The sequence below is a fragment of the Peromyscus maniculatus genome, chromosome 12, assembly GCF_049852395.1.
Source record: "Peromyscus maniculatus bairdii isolate BWxNUB_F1_BW_parent chromosome 12, HU_Pman_BW_mat_3.1, whole genome shotgun sequence".
NCBI classification, from domain to species: domain Eukaryota; kingdom Metazoa; phylum Chordata; class Mammalia; order Rodentia; family Cricetidae; genus Peromyscus; species Peromyscus maniculatus.
Genome location: NC_134863.1, coordinates 78,798,503 through 78,806,500, shown reverse-complemented (window position 1 = coordinate 78,806,500; position 7,998 = coordinate 78,798,503). Strand labels below are relative to the sequence as shown.

Here is a 7,998-nt window from a genome sequence, read left to right as displayed (position 1 = left end):
AAGCTCTTTGCTGGCTGAGCGGTCTCCTCAGCCCCAGGTTCCTTTCGGTCTGAATGAGATGTATCCAGCTGTTGTCACCGACTGCATCCCTGCTTCTCCACTGCTGTGCCGGGTCTGCCTTTCTCTCCTGAACTCTGTCTGCGGTCTCAGGCTGTGGGTCTTGGCTCTGCTGGCTGTCAGAGCCTGTCATGGCTTACCCTGATACTGTGCACATGCCTCTCTTGGAGCCCGGGTACCACCCAAGTGTCACTGGGTTCTGCAGTACTGTTTGCCCTAGATGGCCCAACTCCCAGGAATCAGAACTTGACTACCATCATCTCCTCACTCCCTCTGTATCTTTGCACGGGGCCTGGCCTCCAGCTACATCAAACAAAAACGCAACTTACTTATTTCCCATGGAGGTTGCACTCTAAAACCAGTTTGATTAAAAAACAACACAAAGCACTTGAAAGTTAGAATTTCATTTCGAAAAATTCATTTAAAGTATTCCTGTTATTGCTGTTTGTTCTGCACAAGGCTGTCAGGTGCTCAGGTGGACTTTGTGTTGCTGTGACAAAGGAATCTGAGAAATGTCTACATGAAGAAAGGTGTATCTGGGCTCCTGGTGTCAGTGGTCTCGGTGCTGGCTGGCTCTGTGGCTGTGGGCTCGTCGGGAGGCGGACATGATAGAGGCAGAGGACAGAGGAGCGCAGCTGTTCACTTCATGGCCTCCAGGAAGCAGATCAACAAGGCAGGAAAGACACAGGGGCAAGATAGTCTCCTAAAGTCACATCCCAGTGACCCCCCTTTCTTTTTGAATAAGGTCTCATCTTTCAGTTCCTTCCATCTCCCAGTAGCCTGTTCAGTAAGAACTTCAAAGGGTTAAAGTCCTCTGGTAAAGTTAGCATCCTCATGAACTAGTCATCCGTCAATATGGTCACCAGATGGGGAGCAAGCCTTCAACACCTGACCCAAAACAATGGCATCGACCAAAGGCCCCTTAAACACCTGGAGCATGTATGATTTAATTTAATCCTGATTTTAATAGGAGGATTATTTGCAACATTATATAAACCAAGAATAGAGGCGGCATGACCCAGTGAGCTCCTGAGCTGAATTTCAAATGTAGTTCCAGCTGACTCACAGCCAGGGGCTACTCACACTGTCAGGTGCAAAGAGACAACTTCCCTCTGCAGTTGGGAAGAATCGAATGTCCAATTCTTAGAAAACTTACAATGTATGTATGGTACAAGTGGCTGGCCGTTCCCATGAATTCTGTTCCCATGAATTTTGTATCTACGGAGTCAACTAACCATGCATCAAAATTATCTGAGAAAATAAATCGGCACTGAACAATACATTTATTGCTATTATTCTTTTTTTGAGCCTTTGCATAAACATACTGAGTTTATTAAAGATACACTTTTCAAATTACCTCATCTAAAATTAACAGCTAATAAAGTCCATTTTTAAACACATTAATGATATGAAAACAAAGACTCCTGATTTTAGAGACTTACTATGAAATCTTCCTTACTATGAAATTATCCTTTTAACTTCTTCAGTGTCAATTCTGGGTGAACCAAGATGGCCTCTTCATGTTTCGTTCAACAATCCTCCTGCCCTGATCTTGCTCTGACGGTTTCTCTCCTGTGTACAGCACCACAGTCTCTATGGTGGGAGCTTTAAAGGGCCCCCTTCTTGAGCCCATATTTGTTGTCTGATTTTTGTTGTTTCCTTGCATACTTTCTCACAGCAATAGCCACAAAGGACACGCTTCTGCTTCAGGTGACCACATTCAGGGCACATGTCTATATTGTTCTTAATTGCAATAAGCTTCTAGGGGTTTCTTCTCCTACACCGGTTAACTTCAATGGTGTGTCCCTTTTTGGGGGCTGCCATCCAAAAGATAAATAAGGAGGAGCTGGACTCCTCTTTATTTCCACTGGTATCATGTTTTAGTTCTGTGAGTATGGGTGGACCCTGGACTGCTAATGCTGGTGCCCACTGACTGGAAACCCCGTTCCAGCTCTGTTGCAGCTGCTGCAGCAGCGCCCAGCACCTCCGGAGCGGTGCGGGATGTGCGGGCCACGGGAAGGACAGCATCAGTAAGGTGGACGCCATGTTTCCCACTGGAATGAGATGCGTGCTGGGACCCTGTGCAAGCTCTATTGTTATTATTCTTGAAATGAAACACAAGGTAGATATTTTCATGGTCTTTGCTTTGTACTGAGCATGAGTAATCTAGAGATAATGCAGTCTATGGGAGGCAATGTACAGGCTCTGTTCTGTATTACCACTTTATCTAATGAACTTGAGCACCTGCTTATTTGGGGATAGAGGATAGTCGAGTATGTCCTGAAACCAATCCTTTGAGGATACTAAAGGACAGCTGCAGTCTTTTTTTTTTTTTTTTCTTTTTAAGTCTTTTTTTTTTTTCCTTTTAAGGAAAGCAGGCTTATTTTGAATCACAGTTCCAGGTTACAGTCCACCACAGAAGGAAAGTTATGTAACTAGTTCCATTGCGTCCGCCTCCAGGAAGCAGAGGGGGAGAAATGTGTGTGCTCAGATCATTTTTAGGGTCCAGCCCCAGTGTCTTAGGTACTGTCCTGTTGCCATGAAGAGACACCCAAAGTCCACCCTGAGTGACACACCTCCTCCAACAAGGAGGGCTGCGTTATTAAAAAAGATAAAAACATCTACTGAAGTTCATGGCAAAAATATACAAAGTTGGGGCATTCCTAAATCGAACTCTCTCTTTTCTCTTGTTAAAAAAAAGTTATTTGAGTTTCAGTACACCCCTCTCAAAGCAGAGCAGAAGGAAGGGTCTAGGTAGCAGGCCAGTCCAGAGAGGAGAATCATTTGTCTTTATTAGCATTTCAGTGTTTAGTATGCAGATTGTATGCACTCTCTCCTCCTGCTCATACTAGTGGTAAATTACCATTCACTCACACGGAGGGAGAGCAGCTAATCACGAAGGAGCAGAGACTTTACAATGTTTCGGATTGCTCGTGATTGGAGTAGGAGTATGGGGCCTGCCAGGAGGCATGGGGTCAGCTGAAAGACTTCTCAAGGTTTTGCTCTCATCCTAGCAGCCCCTTAATTATTCTATCTTCCTGACCCTTCTTTTCTTTCACATTTTAATGATCCTGAAATTGGAAATACCTTGCTCCTGATGTGAATGTTTAAATTTTTCTCTTGTTTTGTGACTTATAATGGATGGTGGACTTTTGAGTAAATCTGGCATCTTTATAAGCAAGTTCAGGAGCCGTCTGATTCCTTTTCCCACTTTTCTCTCAAGGAATCATGAACTGGCTTTCAGGCTGCTCTGCTTCCTCCCAGATATTCTTACTTTTATTTTCCTATCTGCTAAGTATTGTATAACCTGAACAGTAGTATCCGTTTGACCTGGAACAGTTTCTGATTGATTGATGCTCAACACCAAGAGGGATCCCTGTGGCAAGATGTGGTGACAGACAATTGTGGACCTCAGAAATTCTGAAAGAATGTGGAAGAAGAGTTCAAGCACAGAATATTGGTATGCTCAGATCAGTGCCAGACTGACTGTCCTGGCTGTCAGGATGGTGGGAGGGGCTAACTCAGGACACAGTATTGGAGTATTGAGATGCCCTGGGGGATTCTCTACTGCCTTTGTTTTCATGTGAGCTGGGGTATGTTGCCACTTTAGAGACTTAGTGAGGGTGATCATTTCCCTAGCTCCCTCATGGGGCCTTCATGACATAAAACACTCTCTCCATCTCTGGAAATTAGGATGATCTTTGTTTCCTCCCATTATTCTGGGGTACAAAAGAGTGGTTGGATCCTGAGAGTGTATTTAGGACGCTTGTGTAAGGAAGGCTTCTTTCTTTCCTTCACTGCCCACCATCATTTCACTTTTCATAGTCAGTATGTAGCAAGTGACAGTGGGTACAGAAAGGTCTAACTTCTGCCAAGCTCGTTAACATCTTGGCCTGTCAAGAGTTCAAGCACAGCTATTTATAACGTAGTAACAGATGAACAGGCATCTGAAAATGACCCTTGCCCTTGTAAGTACTTTTAGCTAAATGCCCCAAGCTGAGGATAAGAGGTGGAAGGTACTTTTACATTTGTAGAGTATTCTAGGAAGTGGAAAATTCTGCTTCCAAATGTCTTACTAAAATATGATAGGTTGTTTCTGCTACTTTCAGAGTAAGTAACCAAAAAAACTTGAAGTTTTAGGTGAATCCATCTGAGGGGAGAATTAATATAAGGAAATTCCAAAGAGATTGGGCTTTGGATGTGGTGGGAAGGCAGAGAGAGAAAAGCTGTGTGCTATTTATGTCAGGATAGGGACAGGGTTCTCAAGCCACCACTCAGAACATGCACATGAGCTGGCTGCAGACTTACTCATCTGAAGAAATCCAAAGATTCATCTCCATACAGAAATGGGATAAATAAGTACACATTTCCTAGACTTTGCACACATATAGTTTACTTGCTTGTCACTCTGCAGGGAAAAGTCCAAGATGGCAGTGAATGACAGAGGGAAAGAGAGGATGCAGATGGGAGGGGCTTTTGAAAACGTACAGATTTTTAAAATAACTTTGATAATTATTTTGGATGGAGGATAATTATTTTGGTGAATGAAGACCAGGACAGGAACTGGCGTCTAAATGGCAGATACTGCCCATTATCACCCCAAGATACTGTGTGAGTCACTGTTCTATTACTATGAAGAGATACTTTAACCAAGGCAACTCTTGTAAGAGATAGCATGTAACTGGGGGCTTGCTTATAGTTTTAGAGGGATAGTCGGTTGTCATCATTGTAAGGAGCATGGCAGCACATGGGTATGGAGGTACTGGAGAAATATCTGAGAGCTACATCCTCATCCACAAGCAGAGAGAGAGAGAGAGAGAGAGAGAGAGAGAGAGAGAGAGAGAGAGAGAGAGAGAGAGAGAGAGAGAAGACAGGGTCTGACAGGCTGATGAAACCTCAAAGCCCACCTTCAGTGACACACCACACACTTACACACTTTACACACTTCCTCCCATAAGGCCACACCTACTCCAACAAAGCCACACCTCCTTCTCCTTCTAATCTTATCAAAGAGCTCTATTCCCTGGTGACTAAGCATTCAAATAGATGGCATTATGGGAGTTATTCTTATTCAGACCACCCGATTACCTCAAAGGGAACTGCCAGGATAACCTTTCCTGTATGATTTTGAAAGCCACCCTGTGTACCCCAAGGGGATCGTCCCATGGGAAATCCCCAGCCCCCTGGAGGAGAGCCCCAAACCCTGTTCCTCACTGCCCAGTTCTACTGTCACTGGAGGCAGGACAGGGAAGGAAGGAGTGTGGCTTGGGGTCTTTTCCTTTTCCACTGCAGCATTTTCTTAAGGGACAACTCAGACCTTGACATGGACCTGCCATTTAAGTTTCAATTGTCTTAGTGAGCGGTGTCTACAAGAGTCGTTTGTAGGAAGCTTGTCTTATCATAATGGACCAGAGAGCTCTATTACCTGTCTGGAATGGCATAGTGAGTGAGGATGGGGCTCAGGATGACTGGAGAACAATCTGACTTGTTTCTAGGAAAACTTGATGAAGGTCAGCCGCTCACCAAGCTTGTGACTTGACTTAAGCCACAGACAAAAGACGCCTGGGCTGAGATATTAACACACAGTGCATTGCTCTCCCAGAGTTGCCTCTACTCTCAACTGTCTGAGGATCTGGGTTCAAATTCAAATGTTCCTTATACTTTTGCACTTAGAGGACAGTATTACTCTTTCTCAGAGTGATGAATAAGTGAACTGTGATCACCATAAAAATGATATTTTGTATTTGATTAACTCTATTTAGGCAGTGTGTTAAAAAAATCTTCTTTTAATGCTCACAACTTCCAAATGTTTTTATTATATTCATTCATTCTAAGTGTATTTATTTGTATGTGTGTGGTATTTGTGTATGTGTATTGAGGTCAGAGGATAGCCTATAGGAGTTTGTTCTCTCTTTCTACTGTGTGGGTCTCAAGGATGGAACTCACATCATCAGTCTTGGTGGCAAGCTCCCTTACCCACGGAGCCATCTCACTGGTCTACCTATGGACTCTTACTGTCTTCGTTTTAAAGGAGAGCAATCAAGGACTCAGAGATGTAAAGTCAGGTAGCTGAGGTTGCGTAGCTGGTAAATGGTGTAGCCAGCACTTGAACTTGAATCTGTTTGCTCTTGTATTATGACCTTCCATGAGGCCAGTGGTCCTTAGAAATGATTTTGTCCCACTCTTAGGGGACAGTTGATAGTGTCAGCAGACAGAGATAGTTGTATACAATGGGGGAGGGAGTATTCTATTATCTCTAGGACAAAAGCTACAGTTGATGTTTAGCAAGCATCCTTTATGTCCAAGGCCACTCTCTGTCCCTCCAAAAACCAAGAGTGTGGGTCTGAGAAACCCTGGAATAGGGCTTACTTTTTATGTAGGAACACAGAAATATGGATTTGAACATTCTTAAAAATGTAAGCTAGTTTTAGATTTGTTGAAGAGTAACAAGGAGACTTTGGGGATACCCATCGGCCCCATCCCCAGTTGTCCTATCTCACCGTAAGGTGGTTTGTCCCAGCTGGTGTTCGTGAGTAACCCAAGTCCATGCTCTTTTGGATTCCCTTAGTTTTCAAAGAATGTCTTTTCTTCCCACCCAGGAGCACGTGCTACCTACGTGGCATCCTCCTGGTTCCCAGGGCTCCTTTCGATGGTGCCGTTTGTTCCGACTTTGTCCGTGATGGCCTTGATGAGGTTGGGAGAGTTTTGCAGTGTGTTTCCAATTGAGGCTTATCTGACACTTTTCGGTTGTTACGTTGGAGTTATGGGGTTTTTAGAAGGAAAGTGGTTTGGACGGCAATGTCATTCTGTTCACCTTGTATCAGGGACACAAACTATTAAAATGAGTTGTCACTGCTTCTGTTAGCCTTAGTCACCTGGCTGGGGGAGTGTCTGTCAGTCTCTCTTACAATGCAGGTGATCCCCCTCGTGCCCCCACCTCCATGATGTACCCTCCAGAATGAAGTACTATACTCAGGGAGTTGGGCACTACTCATTACTTCCTTGGGTGAGAAGATGATAGCTAAAATTATTTCAAAGATGATGTCATCCTGGGCCATTCTAAATTGCCCTACATGTAATGACATGTGTCCATCAAAGAGACAGAAAAGAAGACACAGGATGAGGAAGATGGGGGAGTGCTTGGAGTGATGCAACTAAAATCCAGGGGCCACCTGTGGCCGCCAGAACTGAGAGAGACAAAGAATAGGTTTTCCTCTAGAACAATGGTTCTCAACCTTCCTAACGCTGCACCCTTTTAACACAGCTCCTTATGTGGTGGTGACCCCAACCCTAAGATTATTTCATTGCTACTTCATAACTGTAGTTTTGCTACTGTTATGAATCATAATGTAAGTATCTGATATACAGGGCATCTGATACGTGACCCCCAGAGGGGCCATGACTCACAGGTTGAGAACCACTGCTCTAGGGCCTCAGAGGCACTGCAGCCCAGGTGACACTGATTGACACTTCTGCCTTCAAAACTGAGACTGTACCCATTTTAAGCTGCCCAGTTTGTGGGATGTGTTATAGCAGCCATAGGAAATGAATACAGTTAAGGGAGGCTTATGGACATTTCTTTCATACTTGGCTCTAGGTCTAGAACTATATCAATATCGTTATTGCTTGATTATTCCAGCCTTGCTCGCTGGGGCCCTTTTCACTGGCAGCAGTAATTTTTAACTGTCGTCCCCATCTCTCATCCTGGCCTGTGTAGCTGGTCCTCTCATTTGGAACACCTTGATCCTTAGTATGTCAAATGCCTCCAAAGACCCAGACTTGGTCACCAGCCTGTGCTGCTATTGGAAAAGAGTAGGACCTTTAGGAGGTGGGGCCTGGCGGAAGGAAGTTAGGTTATTGGGGGCATGCCCTTACAAGTGATGTCAGACCCTCAGCCTTTTCTTTTCACCCTCTGTCCTCTGCCCAGCTTCCATGAGGCAA

The 7,998-nt window shown here is 44.4% G+C and overlaps 1 pseudogene; it reads right to left on the bottom strand.

The window, feature by feature from the left end:
* Positions 1-1,367: 1,367 nt before the first annotated feature.
* Positions 1,368-2,103, bottom strand: LOC102906363 (large ribosomal subunit protein bL32m pseudogene; annotated as a pseudogene).
* Between the last annotated feature and the right edge of the window lie 5,895 nt (positions 2,104-7,998).